The sequence below is a fragment of the Microcaecilia unicolor genome, chromosome 2 (assembly GCF_901765095.1).
Source record: "Microcaecilia unicolor chromosome 2, aMicUni1.1, whole genome shotgun sequence".
Classification (NCBI taxonomy): domain Eukaryota; kingdom Metazoa; phylum Chordata; class Amphibia; order Gymnophiona; family Siphonopidae; genus Microcaecilia; species Microcaecilia unicolor.
Window position 1 is genome coordinate 22,392,205 of NC_044032.1, and position 24,794 is coordinate 22,416,998.

The 24,794-nt window shown below is 47.0% G+C and overlaps 1 protein-coding gene across 1 annotated transcript in view; it reads right to left on the reverse strand.

Moving 5' to 3' along the window:
- The window catches only part of CNTFR (ciliary neurotrophic factor receptor), a 901,912-nt gene extending 886,001 nt beyond the window's left edge, over nt 1-15,911 (reverse strand). The window contains exon 1 of the mRNA XM_030192837.1: nt 15,816-15,911. The gene's annotated coding sequence lies outside the window, so the exon portion shown is untranslated. The remainder of the gene's footprint in view (nt 1-15,815) is intronic.
- Between the last annotated feature and the right edge of the window lie 8,883 nt (nt 15,912-24,794).

The following is a 24,794-nucleotide window of genomic DNA, read 5'->3' on the forward strand; positions in this document are numbered from 1 at the left end:
GTGCCTCTGGAAACCGTTCTCTGCCGGGGACAGCGCATCCACCACCCGACTCACTGTTTGCCAGCTCTCCCTCCAGAAGACTGCCGTTGTGCACCCCGGACGCTGCGCGGGGGCAGGGCTTCTCCAAACATAGAGGCAGAGATGTAGCTGCAGATAAAGACACCTGCTTCTGCTGCAATCCTTCCGGCTCTGCTTCCGCTGCTGCAATCTTTCTTTCTGGAGGTTCTAATATTGGTAAATCACCATCTCCTTCACTGGACACCTCTGCCACTACTTCTGTAGAAAAAAGCCGACAGCCTGAAGCTCCCTCCTCTGTCTCCACAATCTGGAAGGTCTTAACCAGCTTTTTAATTGCTTTCTCTACTCCAACAGGTGCAGTCACCAACCCTGCCCCCGAACCACATCCTGCTGCTGCCTCCCTGCAGTCTGCCTGCTTAGTAAGTCCCCTGGACTGAGTTGCCAGGTTTTTCATAAATGCCAAAGTGGATGTACTAGCAGAGTCTGGCAAGTCTTCTGGTTTAGACAAATCCTGAGACAAGGAGGCTAGACCCGATGTCCGCAGTTCTGTTTCTCTGGGAACTGCAGACTCTTGCTGGGACACAGTTCTCCCTTGACCTGAAGACTGTGACCTTAAAGCCATACGTTCTTGATTACAATATAGTTCTCTTAAAGGGTTCTCAGGTCCCTTTTTTAAACCCCTCAGCAACAGTTCTTTCTTTTGTATCAGTTTTCTCAAACGGGCTTCCTCCTTCACATAACCTTTCTTGTGCTCTGCTGGAGCAAGTTTACTCATAACTTTTGTCATTTTCACACGCTTTCCCAAATCAACCAGTTCTTTCTCCACATGTTTAATTCTTCGCACTGTACAGATCAAACTACGTGCTGGGTCCTCAGGGTCATAAGGAATATCTAGGAATTCCTCCTCTTCCTCCTCTGAAGACCCACTCTCTTCACTTTCTGCCTCATCAAATGCAGGAAAAAATTCTGAGCTAACTTCCATAGCTTCATTTTCCTTTCTCTGCTTAGGGTGCCCTTCCAGGGCCTCCACCAGCTTTCTCCCCTCCCCACAATCTTCACTCTCACCTCCCAGATGTTGCTGGAGCGTGGGGGGGTTACTGGACTGGCTTCCACCCTTGGGCCTCTGCTCTCTGCGATCAACAGGACTCCTCTCCCTCCTGTCAGAAGCTCGACCGGAAAGAGAGCTGCTTCTCCCGGCCTTCTGGTCCCTGGCCCCAGGAGGCCCCATGGCCTGGGCCTTTCCTGAGGACCGCTCCCCAGGGACCCTCCGCATCCTCAGGGAAGGAGCTAGGCCTCACTCCCTTCCCTGGAACCTGCAGAGCTTCCGGCTGCACCTCCTCCTCCTTCCAAGTCTGAACAGCAACTGACTTGGAATGCCCTCCCGCGGGAGGTGGTGGAGATGAAAACAGTAACGGAGTTCAAACATGTGTGGGATATGCATAAAGGAATCCTGTGCATAAGGAATGGATCCTCAGAAGTTTAGCTGAAATTGGGTGGCGGAGCAGGTGAGGGGAAGAGGGGTTGGTGGTTGGGAGGCTAGGATAGGGGAGGGCAGACTTATACGGTCTGTACCAGAGCCGATGATGGGAGGCGGGACTGGTGGTTGGGAGGCGGGAAATACTGCTGGGCAGACTTATATGGTCTGTGCCCTGAAAAGGACAGGTACAAATTCAAGGTAAGGTATACACATATGAGTTTGTCTGGGGCAGACTGGATGGACCGTGTAGGTCTTTTTCTGCCGTCATCTACTATGTTACTATGTTATGTTACTATGCATTAAAACCAGCCGTCCTACAACTTGGAGGAGTATTTCATTTGAGGTTCCTGTGTAAACACATTATTCGGTTGAACTCATTTAAATATGTTTTCATGGATCCTTCGCCTTTGTCATCTTTTATTGCTTCGAAAAGAACAGAAGGAGTTTAAATTAATGTTATTTTCTGTCCAAACTTGTGTTGATTAATCCTCATAATTTTTCTTTAAAATTCCTGCTATTAAATCTTGGACCCTGTAATAGTGGACTTGAGTGTTGGAAACATTAGTTTATTATCTTTAATATTATTGTTTTCCTTTTTTGTAAAGTGTTTGAAATGGTACCACACTATCCTGTATCAAGAGTATAATCTTGAAATATATGTAAAAATTTGAAATGAAAAATAAAATAAATAAATAAATAAAAATGGTAGTCAACGTTGAAAGCATAAATGTGTACCTGGAGCACAAGAAAAGGCCAAAACCGAGCTCCTTAAGATGGATGTCTCCTCAGCTTGAAACCTTGGGGTCATCTTTGACTCTTCTTCTCTGCTCATATCCAGCAGATCGCCAAGACCTGTCGTTTCTTTCTTTACAACATCCGTAAAATCCGCCCCTTTCTTTCTGAGCACTCTACCAAAACCCTCATCCACACCCTTGTCACCTCTCATTTAGACTACTGCAATCTGCTTCTTGCTGGCCTCCCACTTAGTCACCTCTACCCCCTCCAGTCGGTTCAAAACTCTGCTGCCCGTCTCGTCTTCCGCCAGGGTCACTATACTCATACTACCCCTCGCCTCATGACCCTTCACTGGCTCCCTATCCGTTTTCGCATCCTGTTCAAACTTCTTCTACTAACCTATAAATGTACTCACTCTGCTGCTCCCCAGTATCTCTCCACACTCGTCCTTCCCTACACCCCTTCCCGTGCACTCCGCTCCATGAACAAATCCTTCTTATCTGTTCCCTTCTCCACTACTGCCAACTCCAGACTTCGCACCTTCTGTCTTACGCCTGGAATAAACTTCCTGAGCCCCTACATCTTGCCCCATCCTTGGCCACCTTTAAATCTAGACTGAAAGCCCACCTCTTTAACATTGCTTTTGACTCGTAACCACTCGCCTCCACCTACCCTCCTCTCTTCCTTCCTGTACACATTAATTGATTTGATTTGCTTACTTTATTTTTTGTCTATTAGATTGTAAGCTCTTTGAGCAGGGACTGTCTTTCTTCTATGTTTGTGCAGCGCTGCGTACGCCTTGTAGCGCTATAGAAATGCTAAATAGTAGTAGTAGTAGGATGCCATTCTCAACATATCAACATCACAGACTTAGGAGACAATGAGGTTTATTTATTTATTTGTGCCATTTCTATCCCACATTATCCCAAAAAATCTTGAGTTCAATGTGGCTTACAATATAGATTGAATGAATATGGAAGGAAAAATTGCATTGGAATGAGTAACACGGAATAACAGAAGGGTTATAACAATGTACAATTTGATAAAGACATAATAGAAACAGAAGATAAGGTTGCCGACCCCCGTTAATTAGATCAAAAAACTTAGACTAATGTGAAGGCATTTGAAATGAATTTGTAAAGAGATGACTTTTTTTTACTTCGTTTGAAACTGCACATAATGAGAATGGAATCTAACAGATTTAGGGAGAGAGTTCCAACATTTAGATGGGAATGAGGGGGCATAGGATGAAGGTGAAAGGGGCCAGACTCAGAAGTAACCTGGGGAAATACTTCTTCACGGAAAGGGTAGTGAATTCAAGCGAGCTTGGTACAAGTACACAGGATCTCTAAGGGGAGGAAGGGAGAGTAGATGGCACGGATAGGCAGATAGATCTTTATCCGCCTTCACTTTTCTCTGTTTCTATAACAGTGAGCAAACATTTAAGAACTATGTGCTACAATGTGCACGGGAAAAATTACGTTGGGTGTATTCTCTAAAGTACGCCTACATTTTATAGAATAGACTTCAATTTCCACGTGGTATATAGAATACACCGAGTGGCTCGCCACGCGACTAAATTTGGTCACGTCCATTTAGGCCACGTTTTACTTGGTGTAAATCCCAACACCTAAAATAGGCGTGGATTGGGTGTATTCTATAATGTGCATAGATTGTAGAAATGCCCAAGCCTCTTCCCTGGCCACACCCCCTTTTCAACTACACGACTTAGAATTTAGGTGCACCACGTTATACAATACACTTAGCGAGTTGTGCGTGTAAATCTCTCAATTAATGCCAATGAGTGCTGATAATTGCTTGTTACCATCCAATTCACAGCACTGATTAGCTAGTTAACCAATTAAGTTAGGCGCCTTGTTATAGAATACACTTTGGTTTTTAGGTGCCGTATATAGAATCTGGGGGTATATTTGTAATCACAGAGCGTGACACAATTTTTTTTATATATCGTTTGATTTCATGACATTGCATGAGGAACTGCACACTGGACTGAGTTAGAAGCGACAATCAACACACTGGCGGGACACGAAAATTTGCAGATAAGTAATTAATCTCTGTTGTTGACGGGTACATCTTCATGTGACTGGATAGGCCTGCGTTTGGCTACTGCAGCATCAAGACAAAAACTTGTTCATGTAAGATTTCTTTACATATTTGAGAAACACCTCATTGCAAGTTCATTGCCTAATTGAGATACGATTTATACGTTAGGGGATTTATCAACTTTGAAAAGGTAATTTCATCAGTAGGCAAAATAATGATCAAGCAGTAAGTTGATATCTTAGGGATTAGATGCAGGTGTATTCCGTAACTAGTTGGGGTTAATCTTCAAATAAAAGTTTGTGGGAGAAATTTTCGAAAGAGATCGCCGGCCATCTTCCGACACAAATCGGGAGATGGCCAGCGATCTCTTGAACCCGGTCAAATCGGTATAATCGAAAGCCGATTTTGGCCGGCGCCAACTGCTTTCCGTCACAGAGCCGGCCAAACTTCAAGGGAGCATTTCGGCAGGGTAGCGAAGGCGGGATGGGGGCGGGACGGGGCGTGGTTACGAGATGGCCGGCTTCGCCTGATAATGGAAAAAAGATGGCCGGCTCTAAGGAGCATTTCGCCGGCTTCACTTGGTCCATTTATTTTCAGGACCAAGTCTCAAAAAAGTGCCTCAATTGACCAAATGACCACCGGAGGGCATCAGGGATCACCTCCCCTTACTCCCCCAGTGGTCACCAACCCCCTCCCACCCAAAAAAATTATTATTATTTTTTTTTTTGCCAGCCTGTATGCCAGCCTGACATGTCATACCCAGCTCCTTGACAGCAGTATGCAGGTCCCTGGAGCAGTATTTAGTGGGTGCAGTGCACTTCAGGCAGATGGACCCAGGCCCATCACCCCACTACCTGTTACACTTGTGGTGGTAAATGTTGAGCCCTCCAAACCCCCCAAAACCCACTGTACCCACATCTAGGTGCCCCCCTTCACCCCTTAGGGATATGGTAGTGGTGTAGAGTTGTGGGGACTGGGTTTTGGGGGGGATTTGGGGGGCTCAGTACCCAAGGTAAGTGAGGTATACACCTGGGAGCAATTTTTGAAGCCCACTGCAGTGCTTCCTAGGGTGCCCGGTTGGTGTCCTGGCATGTCAGGGGGGCCAGTTCACTACAAATGCTGGCTCCTCCCACGACAAAATGCCTTGCATTTTGCCAGGTTTGCGATCGCCGGCATTAGTTTCCATTATCGCCAGAAACCGATGCCGGCCATCTCTAAAGCCAGCCCAAATGCTGACATTTGGCCGGCTCCAACCATGTTATCGGAACAAAAGATAGCCGGTTATCTTTTTCGATAATACGGTTCGGTCGCCGCTTTACAGCGCCGGCCATAAAGATGGCCTGCCATCTACTTGGCCGGCGCCATTCGATTATGCCCCTCCACGTCTCCCAACATTTGAGACGCCAAAGTGCGATGATGGTTCTCTACTCAGCCAGTCACTTTAAGTATGACTGATGGGCGAACTGAGCACTTTTTATAAAATTAACATATATAATAATTGTAAAAGAAAAAATTGATGGTGGTCAATGTAAACCACAATAGCAGGTATATAAGAATTATTATTTATAGATATCTTGAATTTGTGTTGGTATATTTGTAATGCCAGAAAGCCTAGGTGTGTAAGTGTGCGTAAAAGTAGACGCAAATGTCTGGCTTATGGCTGACATAAATGGGTGCGTCTAAATGTGGCATTTAAGAGCATAACTTACAGTGTTCTATGCGCACACCTATGACGCACCCATGCCCCTCCCCTGTGAATGCCCCCTTCCATTTTAATGCGTAATTACAGAATAGCAGGTAGACACTTGTGTAAGTGTGCACTACACTTAACCACGTGAACGGCAGTATTCTACAATTTAAGCACACATATGGTACTTAAATTTAAGCGACCTGTTACAGAATGAGGTGGAGTGTAAATGAATATGAATTTAAAAATAACACGAGTGACATTGGCCCCTGTTAAAAAGCGCCGGTAAGCCCAACGCAGGCTAAACAGGAAGTAGTGCCGGGCTACCGCAGCAGCCGAGTGGTACTTCCCACCCCTAGCGCACCGTCATATTATGGCGCAACAAAAATATATTTCTTTTTGTGGCACCGGGGTGTACCCAGTGGTAATCAGGCAATGCGGTAAGGGCTTCCCCCGAAATGGCCAGGCAGCAACTGCTTTATTTGCTGCTTGGCCATTTTCCGCAGGAAAGAAAGACTTCTCTTTTACCCACTGCAGTAAAGGGGGCCTCGGCGCACGTGAAAAGCATGCGCTGATGCCAGTGCAAGCCCCCTTTTGCTGCAGCTTGATAAAAGGGGCCCCTAGTTTGGAAATGCATGTCAAATCAAACATATAAACGACGAGTGACCGATTCACTCGCAAATGCGCAGTAGAGACTTCCCTCTCTGTCCTGCCCCCGCATCAATACGTGATGACGAGGCGGGACAGAGAGGGAAACTGCGCCGCCGAGGTTGATACCGCTCCCCCCCCCCCCGCCCCCCCGAGGTCGCCGCTACTCCCCCCCCCCCCCCCCACACACACAAACACCCGGCCCGGGCCCTCTCTCCGCTACTAAACTTACACATCCATTCGCCGGAACGCAGCACGCACATCAGCTGAGCTGCCGTCAGCCTTCCTTCCCTGCCTGTGTCCCGCCCTCGCTGACGTTACGTCACAGGAGGGCGGGACACAGGCAGAGAAGGAAGGGCCGACGGCAGCTCAGCTGATGTGTGTGCTGCGTTCCGGCGAATGGATGTGTAAGTTTAGTAGCGGAGAGAGAGAGGGCCCGGGCCGGGTGGAGGGATGGCAGCGGCGGCGACTCCGGGGGGGGGGGGAGGGAACGGTAGCGGTGGCGACCTCACGGGAGGGGAGGGGGAAGGAAGGAAGGAAGACCGACCCCAATACCAGCCCGTTTTTACGGGCTCAACGGCTAGTCTTAAATAAAGGATGGCAATTGTTGATGAATATACTTCCAGCATTTACAATAACAAGTTTAAAGTCCCCTATACTGAATTTATAGCAGTGGCGTAGCCACAGGTGGGCCTGGGTGGGCTGGGGCCCACCCACTTAGGGCTCAGGCCCACCTAACAGTAGCACATGTTTAGTGGTAGCTGGTGGGGATCCCAAGCTCCGCCAGCTGAAAACTTGCCCCTGATGGTAACGAAAATGCTGCTCTCCATGATCCTGGCACCTGCGCATACTCAGTTTTCAGCACGTGCCTGCTGCAGACTGCCAAGGTGGAGAGAAGCATTTTCCCACCAGCTGAGATATTTTTTGGGTGGGAGGGGGAGAACACTTGGTGCCCACCCACTTCTTGCCTAGGCCCACCCAAAATCTGTTGTCTGGCTACGGCTACGCCCCTGATTTATAGTACTATTATATTGGAAGAAAAGACTTCAGTTGCTCGGCTTATTGTATGTTGTATACTTTATCAGCCGGGCAAGCTTCCTCATTAGTCAGAAAAACCTCCAATGGTGTTGTATTTCACTGTGGCTACACGTGTTATCTGTGCAATTGTGCACTGTTGCAGTTAATTAAGTTAAAGAAATCTTTATAGAACGGGCACTTTTCTGTAGCATGGCTTTTGAACAGTGGTTCACTGAGCGAACCACTGTTCAAAAGCCATGTTACAGATAAGCAGTGGCGTAGGAAGGGGGGGGGGGCGGTGGGGCGGTCCGCCCCGGGTGCATGCCGCTGGGGTGGTGTCGGCTCCACTGGTTCACTGCTGTCTCTGCCCGTGAACACGTTACTTCCTGTTCTGGGGCAGAGAGAGCAGGGAACCAGCGGAGCCGACGCAGCTTCCAGCGATGTGCACTCGGGGCGGAACGGCCATCCCGCCCGTCCCCTTTGGTAAGAATGCGCTCGGGGGGGGTGCGCCAAGGGAGGGTGCGCCGTGCTGCACCCGCTGGGGGGGGGGGGGGGCGCAGCGGTGAACCGCCCCGGGTGTCAGCCGCCTTCGCTACGGCACTGCAGATAAGTGACCATTCTATAAAGATTTCTTTAACTTAGTTAATTGCAACTGTGCACAATTACACAGATAACACGTATAGCCACAGGGAAATAGTGCACCATTTTAGAGATAACACCATTGGAGGATTTTCTGACTAATGCGGAAGCTCGCCCGGCTGATATACAACATACAATAAGCCGAGCAACTGAAGTCTTTTCCTCCAATATAATACTACTATAAATTCAGTATAGGGGACTTTATACTTGTTATTGTCAAATCTTAAAACCAATTATCTTCTTATGCTTATGAAGGAGGTGGTGTGTGGCCTTCAAGTGCTACCGTTCAAAAGGGAATCAAAACCAACCTTTCCAAAGTAAGGCACACAATCTCAGATTTTAAGGGTCAGGAAGGCAGTCGTGGATCAGAAATAGGGATGTATAGTAAAAAGTCAAATCAAAAGCAAAAACAGCAAAATCATCAGAGATTAAAAGCCACAGATAATGAGAATCCCATTGAAGCCGAGGGCTCGAACATGGAGTAACGTTGTTTTCACAAATATTCTTATACTCTCTCAGAGAACTGTCCCGAGGCCACACAGAGTGCAAGGGAGATGGGGATGCAAATATCGCACTCCATCCATTGTCTCCTCTGCAGTGTCCGTGGGGCAGTGGAAGAGGGGAAGCACTAGGGGGCGTCTTCTGGCTCAGAACGCTCCCCCGACCACACAGTTAGGGTGTAAATGATAAGCAACCCAAACGCTGCAAACGGAGTAGAGCCTGAACCAAGAAATCTAATTATAATGAGAGGGAACAGAAAGTGCATTATGCAAAGCACGTATAAAATCAAATAGTCATAACAGAGACAAAGTGAGAATTAGGAAGCTTGGAGGAGTTCAAACACTTTGAAATCCTACACCGCAAAACAATGTGAATGCTTTTCATCTAAAGTGGATGCAAACTGTACCTTGACACATTTTACAAATTATAGAAACTCTCTAAGACAAAACGTCTTTGCAGGACAGGATTAGATAGGCAAAGGCTTGGATTGGATTTATTAACTTGACAGATCGCAATTTACATCAGTGTCAAAGCAGTTTGCAATTTCTAAATAGCTCTCGATACATAACTCACAATTCTTGTATAACCAGTCCATCTTAAGAACCAACGTCCATCAGTTAGAACGTTGTTGAAGCATTAATGACTTGAGAAGTTTTCAAAAGGCAAAATAAGAAGAGACTTTGTGAAGATCTTCAGACAAGGAATTCCGTAAAAATGGCCCCACATACGAGAAAGCTCTTTTCCTAGTTGATGAAAGATTGATAATGTCAAAGCAGTGGAAGATGAAGAAGCCCTTTTTGAGATGAATGCAATGCCCGTAAAAGGGAATATATAATTGATTTGTTTGAAAGTTACACAGGGTAACATAATTGATGCTCTTTATATACAAGGACACATCAATTTGAAACCAACAGTTATGAGGGCCCCAGCTGAATATTGGCTGGCACCTGCATACCTTTTTTTTTTTTTGTTTAGTGGAGCGACCCCATTCCCACCCCCTAGGAAGCCCCCTTTCTTCACTCCCACCCAATCCCTGCCCACACCATGTATAAGCACCCCACTTCTGGCACATTGTCCCCCTTCATCCTCAATCCCACCGGCGGGATAGGTAGAGCCGGCACCTACATAACCCAGCATCCTCCCTAGCGCCGCCCCCTGTACCGTCCCTGACCTGCCCACTTTGTGGGGGGCCAGTCAGAGGTGATTTTCAGTGACACTGACTGCTTCAGTGCCACTGAATATTGGGGGCTAGGCGGCAACAGGGGGAGGGGGTTGCCCATCACATTACTGTGAAGGAGCTCCTCTTTCCAGACCAGCCCAAGCAGTATTCGATATGGTCCTCCATCTGAAAAGTTAGAGGAACTCTGGCTTACAGAAGACAACTTGCATATCTTAGCACTGGATGTAACTGGAGTGTATTCCACAGAGAGACTTAGAATTCGGTATTAACTTGGTTACATACAAACACAGGAAATGATGGTCGATAAGGACCACATGGCCCATCCAATCTACCCATTCGTAACATCTACTCTACTTTCTCCTCCCTTAGAAATTCTCTGTTGTTTCATAGATATAGTCTTTGTGTCCGCCATCTCCACTGGGAGGCCATTCCACCAGAGGCGCCGAGAGACTGAACAAGGCCCGAAGCAGGGCCACGCCCCCCACGATCTTCGCCACTGCCACCCCCAATCATCGCCGCTGCCGCCCCCAAGATCACTGCCGCAATTCAAAATTTCAAATATCTTGGCTGGCAGGGATCCCGAAGCCCCGCCAGCAGGAGATGTCTTCCTCCAGCGCTTACTCTTCACTCTACCGATTGCCTGTCCCTGTGGCTGCTTTTTCTCTCAGGGCATGCTCGGTTTCAAAACTGGGCATGAGCGCCTGAGAGGAAAAGCAGCCGCTCAGCAAGCAATGGGCAGAAGAGCAGCGCTGGAGGAAGACCTGCAGCGTCTGCTCTTCTGGGTCCTCCCTAGCCTCCAAGGGAGTCCCGGCGCTGTAGTTTTCTCTCTCCTGCGCCTGTCTGGACGCAATCACTCGGGTCCCATCAGGAGCAGGAAAGAGAGACCCCGGCGCCAGGTCCACATTGGAGACCCGGGGAATTCTCCACCCCCCCCCCCCCTCCTGCTTCCCTCTTGGCGGCCTTGCATTCCACAAATTCACCACCCTTTCCATGAAGAAGACTTTCCTTAGGTCAATCCTGTGATTGGGTGAGCACAGGGACACACCTGAAGACAACAGCACAATACCAAGCGCCCACAGCAGTCGCAAATATGGAGGGGGAGGGGGCAAAAATTGCTCTCATTGATGGTGGAGAAGTTGACAGGTTACATAGGATTCTATAGCTTGATACGGTCCTGGACTACAATTACGGACTCCCGAATTCTGTATAGTTTGCTCGTATTTGGGCATGGATCCCAGATGCATGCGCAAACTAATTAGTCAATTAGGTGCTAACAATCAGTTATTGGAGTAAATTGGAACTTGGCAATAATTAGTAGTTACGCGCATATCTGCCCTATGACCTATTCAAGAACATGGCTGCCTAAATTTCATAGCGCAAAACTGGAAATGAGGAGTGGCCAGGGGAAGAGAATGAGAGGTCAGAAATTAGGCGCACTGTTATAGAATGCTTACATTTATGCAGCCATCTGGGCACCAGGATTTGCACCAGCTTGTGGCAGACGTAAGTCCTAATACCCAAAGGGGGGTCGAGACGTCCATTATCTTCCTACGGGCGTCTCAATATGTACCACCAGCTGATTTCTATCACGAGCTAAAAACGCTACAGTGGCTTAGTAAAACAACCTTAAAGTTAGGTGCGGGAAGCACACGATGTAGCATGATATGAGTTTAATTGTGAGAGTTATTGATTTTGCTGGATCAGATACAAATATACAAAAATTTACAGCTGCAAAGACTTTACTTTCCCCTTCCCCATGGAAACTACTGATAACAAAAGCTAGCTGGGTGGGTTACCTAAGTCCATCAACACATCTCCAAAGAATAAAAGTCTGAAGATGGACAGCAATCACAGAAGACTACAGTTAACCAAAGACAGTGAAACTCCACCTATTCTCAGACAATGGACCAGCAGATGTCCAGATGATGTCAATAAACATGTGACCAGTTACCATGCTCCATCTCAAAACTAGATGAAACCAGTTTTCAGCTATCCCTGAGTTTTCATTGGATCAAGCACACCCCACCTGACTTCAGCCTAGGGTCCAGCAAGAAAATACAAAAGGCCTGGAAAATGCCCAGCTCTTGGATCTGCCTCCCGTCTCTCTGCTGGACTTCACACACACACACACTGATGATTTTCTCCAGGCTCCAACTACACCTCTGCAAGAAAAGACTTCTGTTTCAGCAAGGATCTTCATCACTCCACCCAGCAGCATCTATCAAAGTGAGTTACCATTATCCAGCATAATTTATAATTCAGACTTGATATCTTGAAAAGCACATTTCACTTGTGAAAAATTCTTAAAAACTGCCTCTCTCTTTTAACAATATCACATTACCTGAATTGTAAATAAACATTTTAAAGTTAAATATATGGTCTTTATGTTCTGAGCACATGTCTTTAAACCTTGCAGTGCAGGTTAATGTAATTCAACAAATTTGTTTAATTCCCCCTTTTCTTACATACCTATTCTTATCTTATTACCTTATAGGTAATTGGTGGAGAATAGAAATATATTCTTTAACAACGACACTAGTTTTCTCTAAAGAGCGTCCTCTGAAGAATTACTAACAGTGCAGATCTCAAAGGCACCTAGCTTTGGGTTCTATTTACTGAATCCAGCCCAGGGTGCCTACCTGACAACCGAAGCTAAGCAGGATGCACAAGCCTCTCCATTCAGTCTGGAAACGACCTATAAACATGACAATTATAGTCAAATGAGGATTTTATAAATATGGGTCAGTTAATTTTATAGAGTGTTTTTATAGTTTCCTTATGTGGAAACCTTATGGGACATATCTGTAAAGTGCTTTAAGTAAGCCCCGGTTTGATCTAATCCTTTCTCTTCCCAGGCTCTGGTGACAGGGAGAAGTATGCTGCAGCAGGTGAAGTGACAATCAAGCCCCACTCTCTAGAAGGTATGCATTAAGTCAGGGTCCTGAACGAATGTTCATTAGGAATCCTGGCAGATATTCTGTGTGTAGTTTCCAGGAATGCTCTTTGCTGTGGCGCATTCCTATTACTATCTGGATATTAATGTGCTTTAAAAAAAAAGTGTGAATTTTGAGTAGTTGGTAGGTACCAGTGGCGTAGCTACATGGGTACACGGGGGCCTGGGTCCCTGTAGATTTGGTCCTGGACCCCCCTGCCGATGACCCTCTTGACCCCCCCTCCCGCCGCCAACCCTCCCCCACTGTCGCCGTGGGCTACCTTTGCTGGCGGGGGACATTGTACATGCAGGACGTCAGAACGAATCCCTGTGCGGGAAGCAAGAGGACCTCGGTTGGTGGGGATTGGGGTCCCTCACCAGCAAAGGTAGGCGATGATGGCGGTGACGGGGGAGGGTTGACGGCGGGAGGGGGGATCGAGAGGGCCATCGGCAGGGGGGGATCAAAGTTGGTGGTGGCGATGGTGGGGGGGTCGGCAATGGTGGGGAGGGGGTCAGCGGCGCCGGGGGGAGGGGCTAAAATGTGCCCCCTCACCTGGGCTCTGGACCCCTCTCCTGCCGAAGTCGGGCTATGCCCCTGGAAGGTACAAATTTGTTTAAGGCTAAACCTATACAGTCATGCCAAAATACACCCCAATGCACATACCAATGATAACACAAGTTGTCACATGATCCAGATCAAGTGATGACTTCTGATGTCACTGGTCTGTGCATCAGCTTGAGCAGAGATAGCAAGTGTGGCTGGGCTGAATTATTGAAGCGAGGACTTGTAGGACTTTTTGAAAGATACGTTGATGATACGTTGAAACCTTCTGCTCAGTGTGCTATGGCAGCTAAGAAAGCAAATAGAAAATTAGACATTATTAAGAAAGGAATGGAAAACAAAAACGAGGACGTTATAATGCCTTTGTATTGCTCCATGGTCATTCTTTCTTTCCACATTTACATCAGTGGTGTAGCTAGGTGGGGCCATGGGGGCCTGCCCCCCCCCCCCCCCCCAAAAAAAATTTCATCCGGGCCACTGGTTTTGCTGGCAGGGGTCCCCAACCCCCACCAGCCGAAGCCTTCTTCAGCGCTGCTATCCGGCGCCACCGCATTCCCTGCCCTGTGCTCTTTCTTCCTCCTGATGTCCTGCTCAATTTCACTTAAAGAAGCATGCACAGGACACGAGGAGGAAGAAAGAGCAGGGCAGCGAACGCAGCGGTGCTGGAGACCGGCGCTGAAGAAGGCTTCGGCTGGCGGGGGTTGGGGACCCCCGCCAGCAAAGGTATTTGCTGCTGTGGGGTGCGGTGGGGGGAGCAGCGAGGTAGTGGGGGGTGGGCTGAGGCAGCGGTGTGGCAAGTCAGAGCATTTCTAGAGATGGTATTTCCTGCCTCGGGTGTAGTGACAGTCTGGGCTCAGCCTGTTCTTTCTTCAAATATTCTAAAATGTCCAATAAATTACTTTTATATGATGGTTGCTTTAGGTGAATGTGCTCTATTGATTTCCCTTTACAACTCAGTCACTCTGAATAATATAGAAAATGAAAGATCTATTTTTCCTGGGGGGAGGGGGAAGGGTGTAAGGAGCTCGTCGACTTACTTTTCAATACTATGGTATTTCCCATTAGAGATCCATATCTCTGTGCGTCTGCTCTACCTGCCTACCGCTGCCTGGTCTCTGAAGACGAGGTCAGAATTTCTTCTAAGCATGACCTGCGTAGTAGGGGGAGGCTTGTGTACGTACTGAGAGCCAACAGCGGAGATGGGAATATCAAAAACAGTCAAGGAGAGGCTAAAAGGTTGGGAAAAATGGGGGGGAGGGCAAAAGGAATGTGATAATCAGAAGGGAAGTGGGTAGGAAAGAGCAGATAAATGCCTCAACAGGAGAAGCAATTAAAAGGAAACTCTGTACTGAAACAAGCTACCTGTCTACCAGCTATCTGTATTTTTATGTTAGACCCTGGGGTGTAGCTACGTGGGGCCATGGGGGCATGAGCCCCCGTAGATTTGGCCCTGGACCCCCCCCCCCCCGCTGCCAACCTCTTCGCCCACCCTCCTGCCGCCAACCCTCCCCCGCCGCCGTTGGGTACCTTTGCTGGCGGGGCTCCCCAACCCCCGCCAGCCGAAGTCCTCTTCTCCAGAGCGGCTGCGTTGCTGATCTGCAAGGGCAGGCTTCTGTTTCTGTGAGTCTGACATCCTGCACATACGTCAGACTCACAGAAACAGAAGCCTGCGCGGCCGCGTTGCTGATCTGCAAGGGCAGGCTTCTGTTTCTGTGAGTCTGACATCCTGCACATACGTGCAGAAGTCTGCCCTTGTAGATCAGCAATGCGGCAGCGCCGGAGAAGAGGACTTCGGCTGGCGGGGGTTGGGGACCCCTGCCAGCAAAGGTACCCAACGACGATGGTGGGGGAGGGTTGGCAGCGGCGGGAAGGAGGGGTCGAAAGGGTTGGCGCCGGGGAGTCAAAGGTGGCGGCAGGACCCCCCCGTCAAAAATGGTGGGGGGTGGCAGCGCTGGGGGGGGGGGGCTACTCACCTCGGGCTCTGGACCCCCCTCCCGCTGAAGTCTGGCTGCGCCCCTGGTTAGACCTGCAAATATCTATCACTTTAAAGCATGAGAGGCAGTGAAAAATCCATATCAGGGAATTTTCCAGGGGAAAAATGTCAAGAGGGTTAAGTGCTTTAGTTGACATACTAAAGAGTGAATGAAGAAGGTTTGAAATACTCTATATTGAACAATTGTCTTCTGGCAAACAGCAAACCACAAGCCGAACCAGAAAAGACATCATTTCCACCTTAAATGCATTTCACTTTAACACCAGCCACATCAGCCTTGTGCAAATTCATTTCATAGGACCCTTAGCAAGGCCACCAGAATTGCAAACCATAAAGAAGACGACAGGTAACATCATTCCTACCTCCTCTGCCAATCCTGGGGTTTTGGGATATCAGCAATTTCTCATCAAAATCCTCGGGGCCCCCTCTTCTTGCTGGGGTACTTCTTTGGTGGAAGCTGGGACTGAGAGAAAGAAGGAAAAAGAATGTCAAGGATCAACAATTGAGTTTCTACGTAGATTTTTTTTATTTATTTTTTTTTACTATAACACCAAAAATCAGGTGAGGATTAACAAAAGGATGCAAAATAACTTCACTCAAAAAGCCTCAATAAAAAATAACTTATACAGAATAAAAAAGGAAGGAAAAGCCTCGAAAAAGCTCAAAATCTAAACAGGTTTAAAGAGCCCTAAGGATCCAAACTATTCATCATTGGCAAAAATCTTCAAAAAAAAAAATTTATGTGCTGCTTCTCATTATATTGTTCTCTGGCTATTTTTGTCCATGGATTACTAATTTATTTTTATTACATTTGTACCTGGCGCTTTCCCACTCATGGCAGGCTCAATGTGACTTACATGGGGCAATGGAGGGTTAAGTGACTTGCCCAGAATCACAAGGAGCTGCCTGTGCCTGAAGTGGGAATTGAACTCAGTTCCCCAGGAGGACCAAAGTCCACCATCCTAACCACTAGGCCACTCCTCCACCATTGTTATTTGATCATCTCTTTGTAATAATTACCAATCTGTCTTGCACATTATGCAAGCCAGAAGTGGGGATATATTATGCAAATCCCAATTCCTAGTATTAAGATACAGTTATTTTGCTTATTCCTTTGCCAGCCTCTGACTCTTAATGGACTAATTATGATTGTGCATGCCTAGAATAAAGACATGGAAAGATCCAAGTTTGTACACCACAAGTACGTCTTCAAGATCTATCCAGGCCCAAATGATGTTAGATCCCCCAAGGTTGTGGCAATAATCTTTACACCTTGCAAACTACTGGACCACAAGTCTTGGGTCCATGTGCAAGATATACGTGTTTACTCAGCCGCAGAACCAGATGTTACCAGCCTAACCATCTTAAGACCAGTCACTTCCTTCAGCAAGCCAGCCTGAAAATCCAGCCCTGTTAGATCTTCCAGATTCTTCAGCGCTTCCACCGCCTCAACCATGAACGATGAAAGAGACTTTAGAACTGATACTTAATTTGAGAATTACTGTTGCCGTTTATGGACATTATAGATTCATATTTTGTTTTATTTTCAGTTTAGCAGTAATCCTGTCTATATAATGAAAAGGTTTTATTTTTATTTTCCTAATATTTCCTGTATTGTTCTGATTGTTTTTCTAAGAGTTTAATTTAAATTGAAGTTGATATTGCTCAGATACAAGGGTAACATCAAACCCTAATACTGGCTCTGATATCATAATGTAGGTGTAAACCCTGTTAGTATCAACCAGTTATGCAATTGTTTAACTTTGGTGTAGGCTTACTTAAGCTGCATGTCTTTCTGTAGGCTTGACTAAGCTCCAAGTGGGGTAACGGATATATAAAATGCTTCCCATACTTCCAGGTCATTATGCATATGTCCAGATCCATGCATGACCTTGGTTAATATACATTTTCCTAGGATTGACCATTTTTGCTGTATAAGGCAACCTCATACTTGTTATCCACTTTTTAGTGCTCATGATTGGATGCTAATGATGAGTAATAGTAGGGTCCAAGAATTCCGACCTGTTTAAGGATTCTGAATACCTACAACCTAAAACAGCCTGCAATCTGAGTACTAAGCATATATTTGTTGAGCCACCATAACAATGCTTAATCAAAACCACTGTTCCTTCCGAGGACCACTGAGATAGATACATTAGATTATCTCCCCATGTACTATGCAACAGATACAATAGAAGTCATAGCAAGACCTGAAAGTATTTATTAGTATGATCCACCTTAAATTGCTATTACCCACATACCTATACTTCATGAGATTTTGCAGATGAACTCATGGATTTGTCCCATTCATAAAACCTCTCTCACTACAGGTTTGAGTTAGCCTTAAGAGGGGTAACATCAAGATTAAGGCCCAAGGGATTGGGTAATATAAAGGGAATTCCATATGCCCAAATAATATATCACCTGAGAATGAAGTTTCCTATCTTGCACCATACCTTCTAACAATTTGTAAGACCAAAACTCCCCCTCTCGTTTGATAGCTTACCACCTTCTGGAATGGATGATGACGAGCTTGACGAGCTTTGTGTCACCCCTCCTCAGAGGGGGTGACAAGTGGGGAATGTATAATTATACTACAGCAAGAAGCCCTCACTGGATGCCCACCGGAAGGGTGGAAGGCCAGATTTAGGACTCAGGCTGTAAAAATACCAGCTAGGTTTAAAAATCTATGACTGGCTGAGCAAGGACTTGCTTTTCCTGCAAGTTAAGAATCTGCAAAAAGCAGGTCTGAACAATGAGTCTTAACACAACCAGGTATAACTTTCTAATTGAATATGGCACCTATAATGAACGAATAATGGGTAAGAGGGATAAAATGTTGTTCTTAAAATGGGGCTTATTTTCCATATTATGGCACACATATCATAAGATGATAGAAAAAGAGGAAGTGAAACTGATATGCTAAAAACAAGATGTTCTGGCAGAAGAAAAAAAAAACCACATGTTGACAAAAGAGGAAGTTGCACAATATTTTGCAAGAGCTAGAACAGATAATTTTAGTATTAGGGAACAAGTTGTTTACAAAAACGGAAGCACAGATGGACACCACAGAGGTTGTGCAATATTAAGCAAAAAGTGTCCTGCCATAGACTCCTATTCAGACAAACTACTATAAAAGGGGTGAGATTTAGACAGAGAGTTGGAACATATCCCCAACGCATTTGAAGGAGGGCAGGGCTCTGTCCAATTAAACCCAGAATCTGTCTGATGAATGTACCTGATTAAAGTCTGATGTGCAAATAAACTCTTCATTCCAAATGATGATTTGTGGGCTTAACTTAATGATGAAAGGCTGTAAGTACAAATGCTTTTGCTGCTTCAGGCTATCTTTCACTGCATTGTATAACTTGTAATCTAAATCCAGTTTGTCATAAGGCTGGTATCTTTTTCCTTACACCTAACAATTCTCTTAGTGGCAATTTCTCTTAGAACTTCACAACCCTCTGATTACCCCAGTACTAGTGCTATTTAGAGATGGAGTCAGATTAAGGTCACTTTAGCCTTCTTGAGGGGTTCTAGACCCCCCTAAATTATTTACACTACTATTTGAGATTCTACATGGAATGTTGCTATTCCACTCATTCCATGTAGAAGTCGGCCCTTGCAGATCACCAATGTGGCCGCGCAGGCTTCTGTTTCTGTGAGTCTGACGTCCTGCTACATGGAATGTTGCTAGTGGAACAGCAACATTCCATGTAGAATCTCCAATAGTAGCAACATTCCATGTAGAACCTCCAAAAGTAGCAACATTCCATGTAGAAACTCCAATAGTAGCAACAGAATCTCAATAGTAGCAACATTTCATCTAGAATCTCCAATAGTAGCAACATTCCATGTAGAATCTCCAATAGTATCTATTTTATTTTTGTTACATTTGTACCCTGCACTTTCCCACTCATGGCAGGCTCAATGCGGCTTACATGGGGCAATGGAGGGTTAAGTGACTTGCCCAGAGTCACAAGGAGCTGCCTGTGCCTGAAGTGGGAATCAAACTCAGTTCCTCAGTTCCCCAGGACCAAAGTCCACCACCCTAACCACTAGGCCACTCCTTCACTCAATTTATTATTGGTGATGCACAAGCAAAAAACATTTATCTTATAAAAGCTTATATGATGTGCAGGATCAGATCCAAGCCATCACCCCCCCCCCCCCCCCGGGCCAACGATGGCCAGCGTTTTGTTTAGCTGCTTCAGGGTCCCAGACGGCAGGGGTGTCTTCCTCATGGAAGATGAGAGAGACTCGACTGCACAGCTGGCACCCCGCGAGGAGTTTCCAAGCCAGTCTTTCTTCCTTTAGGGAGGGCCAAGGATGATCAGGGGCCCCCGGGGCAGCGGCTCAGGTGCCAAGCAAAATTTTAAGAACTCCAGTAACCCTCTGACGATGACGGGACTGTTTAAATCTGTTTAGATTTTGACCTTTTTTTAGGCTTTTCCGACCTTTTTTATTCTGTATGTTATTTTTCATTGAGTGGATTTTTGAGTGAAGTTATTTTGTATCTTTTTTTTTGCCATCTTGCTCCCCCTTCCATCTCTGGCTTTATCTCCAGATCTTTTTGCCCATCTCTTAGCTCCTGCGTGCATGAGTCCTTATAGAATATACTAGCGTAAACCTGCATCTGCACACTGAAACATAGGCGTAAACATTTGTGAGGGGTCTGTGGCTCACGTAAACGATTGTACAGCTAACAGTATTTTCTAAGTTGTTTACCGAAATATCTGCCCCCAACTACGACCCACTCATTCTTCTCCCCACGAGTAGAGCGATGTGGTAGCCGTATTAGTCCACTTTTAAAGGTAATCAATAGAAATAAAATAAAATAAAACATAGAAAACAAGATGATACGTTTTTTATTGGACTAACAATACATTTCTTGATTAGCTTTCGAAGGTAGCCCTTCTTCGTCAGATCAGAAATAAGCAAATGTTAATAAATAACAGTATATACAAGTGAAACATCAAAGCACTTCAGTGATAATCTCACAGGATGAGGGTGGGGTGGGTTAGGTGAGAGACAGGGAGAGCCGGGTGGAGGAGGGACAGGGAGATATGCCTGGTGATAAGAGGGTGGCACAGAATTTTATGGTTGATAATGGACTAGAAAACCCAGATGTTTGTGTCACGTTCCCTACCTCTGCGCGGATGGCGTCCTCGAGCAATGCGGGGCTCCGTGCTGTCTTAGCACACACTGGTCGCGACCCGACTTCTTTGGGCAGCGCTGCCATTTTTGTTTTACCGGCTCTCCCGCACCCCAGCTCGTGGAAACTTGACTTCGTGCGTCTCCTGTTCTCAGTCTAACCTCCTTCAGCTGCAGCCCTGCAGTACTGCGGTGGCCTGAAGCAGGAACCACGAGCTGCGATCCTCATGCTGGCAGCGGGCAAAACAAAAAACAGCGTGAAACCGTGCCGCTGCTCACTTCCTTCCGCCTCCCTCCCCTCAGGATGTAACTTCCTGTTTTGGAGAGGGAGGAGGAAGGGAACCGGCAGCGGCGCATGCAGGGCTACGGCCCCGCGCACGGTTTCATGCTGTTTTTTGTTTTGCCGCAAGGGTCGGAGTGAGACATCCGGCCACGGGGCATCTGGAGCTGACACTGCCAGGGAAGGAACCTGAGCCACCCCAGTCCAAATGTTGCACCCCTATGGGCCATATTCTGTGAATAGCATCTAAAAATAGGCAGGTCCACAAATAATGCCTAGTGCTGTTCTATAAACCAGGCCTAAAGTTAAGCCCAGCTTACAGAATAGCACATAGGACCGGGGAACGCGCCTACATTTAGGCATGACCATTTATTCCACTGAAAAGCTGTTGTGAATACCTGCAGTTAAATGTAGGTGCGTTCCCCGAATTCTATAAATTTGAGGAATGCCCCCAACACTCTAACACTCCTCCCATGGCCACGCCCCCTCTTCAGCTATGTGTGTTAGAATTTAAGAGCGCCTCTTTTTAGAATATGCCTAAAAAGGCGCGTGCGTAAATTCCAATTATTGCCAGTCAGTGTTATGGGCAAATTCTCATCACTGATTGGCTCGCTAGTGAATTGAGGTGTGCGTATACGTTGAGCGTGTGCCCAATTTAACGCACACAACTTGCTGCGCTTTATTTAGAATCTGGGGATATACTATTTGAGTGAATAATTACAGAAAAATGTTTAGGTGCAATGCTGCCATTTATGGTGGGTAAGTGGATCGCTGGTGTAGCCGAAATCAGTGCTCCGTAGGCGTGACTGCTGGGGATCCACAAGCCCCACCAGCCAAAGATCGCCTCCTGGCAGAAAGAACACACCCTGTCCAGCCAGCAGCTCTGCCCCTCGCGCTTGCTCAGTTTGCGCAAATGCGCAGAGGCTGGCCAAGTCAGTGGCTCTGGAAAACTACCACTGGCTGCGCAGGGTATAAGTATTCTTTCTAATGGGAGGAGGTTTTCGGCTGGCAGGATACCCACCAGTTCAGGTATTTCTTTTGGTTTAATTGGGGGGGGGGGGGGGGGAGAGAACACCGGAGGGGAGACCGAGGAGGGCGAGGAAGAGATGAGTTTTTGGGCCCACCCTCTGGGCTCAGGCCCCCCCCATATTTGTCGTCTGGCTACGTTTCTGGAGTGGATGGCAGTATTCTATAAACTTACGCATGCAATCAGTGATTACATTTAAGTGACATGTTATGGAATGAGAGGGAAAGGGCCTCCTTCATACCTGGGTTCTCAAGAGAATCACATTTTAACTTTGGGCTGCCCCTCTTCCCCTTGTAGGAGCCGAATATGCCCGCAGGGGAATCTGTGTTGTTTTTGAGCACACAAGGGTACTCTTGTGACGTTAACATAATTTTATTTATTTATTTGTTGCATTTGTATCCCACATTTTCCCACCTTTTTGCAGGCTCAATGTGGCTTACATGGTACCGTAATCGGCGTTAACCGATTTCGGTATGAACAAATACAAGTTGCGATTAATATCAAGGTGATATTATGGTAGAGTGAGATACATGTGTGGTAAAGACAGTTGGGGAGAACTTAGAGAGGGAACAAGAGTTAGGATATGTCCCTTACGATCTTTGGTTAAGTTGTGTCGCAGATGTCCAGGTTTTTTATGTTGGGTCGGTGGGGTATGCCCTTCTGAACAGTTCTGTTTTTAGTGCTTTCCGGAAATTCATGTGGTCGAGTGTGGTTTTTACTGCTTTTGGTAGTGCGTTCCACAATTGTGCGCTCAGGTAGGAAAAGCTGGAAGCACAGGTGGATAACACGTCCGTATTTTCGATAGTCCTTGCACCATCAATTTGATTTAAGTTTTGTAAATGAATCCACGGTTTTCTAACCGCACTGCAGTCCACACGACTGTCTTTATTTTTGCAAACCTTTGACATAGATGGACCAGGGAATTTCTGATGCCCCTAGAGAGTGGAAGACGAGTCCCCCCTTTCTCTAGAATCCTTTGTTTTCAGAGTTTGATAGTCTTTGTGACCTTGAATGTAACACTGATACTGATAGATGGTAGAAGCCGACAGCTTCGCTCTTAATGCTACTAAGTTTGACCTCACCCTGGCATAAATTTCACAGTATAACATTAGTAAATGCACTACACAGCTGCTGAACTCAAAAATAGGGTTAATTCTATTACGGATTTTTACTGTACGTAATTTTTACAAGGCTACGGTTAGGATTCAAAATATTTAGTCATAAATTACCTGGAAATTGGCTTATGACACATAACTGTTCTTCTCCAATTATAGATGGTATTATTGTGAAGAAGGTGGGGGAAGGAGGAGGTGAAGGCCTGGCTGGTCTTCTACACATTGGCTTCCAGCCCAGTTGGGACCTGGCAAAGCTCCATTCCTGTTCTTTCTGACAGGGGGCGGATGGACGTTGAGGAGCTACGAGTTACTGTTTCAGGACGCCAAAGATTTATCAGGCTCCCATTTCTCAATAACCGAAACATCACCAGTACATTCCTTGACAAGAAGTTATGGTAGCAATTCTCTAAAAGACAGATGTTCAAAACTCTGGCACTGTTCCGAATAGCGCCAGAGAAATACTGCCCTGTCAGCGCTGCAAAACAGCTCCCTAGTGTTCAGCGCTAATTCACATGCAAATTTAGGTTTGATGTCAACGCTGAACATTAGGGAGCTGTTTCTAGTTCTGCGGGGAAAGTTGTGCCCAGGCATGCGCTCAAGAGCCCAGGAACTATCCTCCTGCAGAAGAGGTTTGACAGGTCCGGGCTTTTCTCCCGCAGGAGAAAAGCCAGGAACTGTCAAACCTCCGACATAAGGGCCAGAATCCACTGGGAAGGGTAGGGTGCCACCATGTTGAGGCGGCGCTCACAGGAGGGAGGGGGAGGGAGTGCTAGTCCCTCCTCCTGCTTTAAGGTATGAGGGGGTTTTTTGGACAGGCCCACTGCTAGACCATCAAGCTAGCCCTCGGGTGGTGGGAAGTCAGGTCTGGCCTGGCCTGGTAAGGGTCTCACTAGACCCTTACCAGTATTTTCAGGGGGGGGGGAGGTTGTGTTTCAGGGAGGGGGGTGAGGGGTCCACTGGACCTCCGTGCCTTTGTATTTGAAGGGGCGGGGGGTCTGGAAGCATGCAAATGCATGATGGACAAGGTCTCCCAGGACCTGGCAAATCCTAATGCCAGCTCTGAGTTTGCCACGGGAGCACTGCCTTTGTTTGGCACGCTGCCCGCTGAGCATTGGGGAGGAATACTGATGACCCTGTTTACCATGCATCTGCATGCAATTAGCGTTCAGAGCCGGCGAGCTCGTTGTTTCATGCACTTTGCCAGCTCTGAGCATTCTGTGGGAGCGAATGTGGGAGCTAGTCAATCGCTCATGGCCTCTAGTGCCCTGCATTTGCTTCTGAGCATCGGGGCCTAAGTGGGCACCTCGTTGTGGGTGCCTTGATGCAGCTCAGGCAGTCCCCATTCAATAACGCCATCTGGACGCCCAGGTTCCATTCAGAAGCGGAGCCAGGATGAGCGAGGTTGACGGCGCGGGGGAGCGAGAGCGGACTTCCGCCGGCGCACATTTCCAGTGCAACAGGATGAAAAAAAATAGGCGCCGACGCCGGCATAACTCCGTTTGGGGGAGCGGCCGCTCCCCTGGCGCCCCACCTAGCTATGCTACTGGTTCCATTATAGAATACTAGCGTAATCTGGCATCGGGTACACCTTTCATTAGAGCTGGCATAATCAACCATGTCTACATGTGTAACTTCGAGTTTTCTATAAGCTGCACACGTAACTGTCTTGTCCACCCCAGTGGCATAGCTGCGTGGAGCCATGGGGGCCTGGGCCCCCTTAGATTTGGCCCTGGACCCCCCTCCCGCCGCCAACCCACCCCCGCCG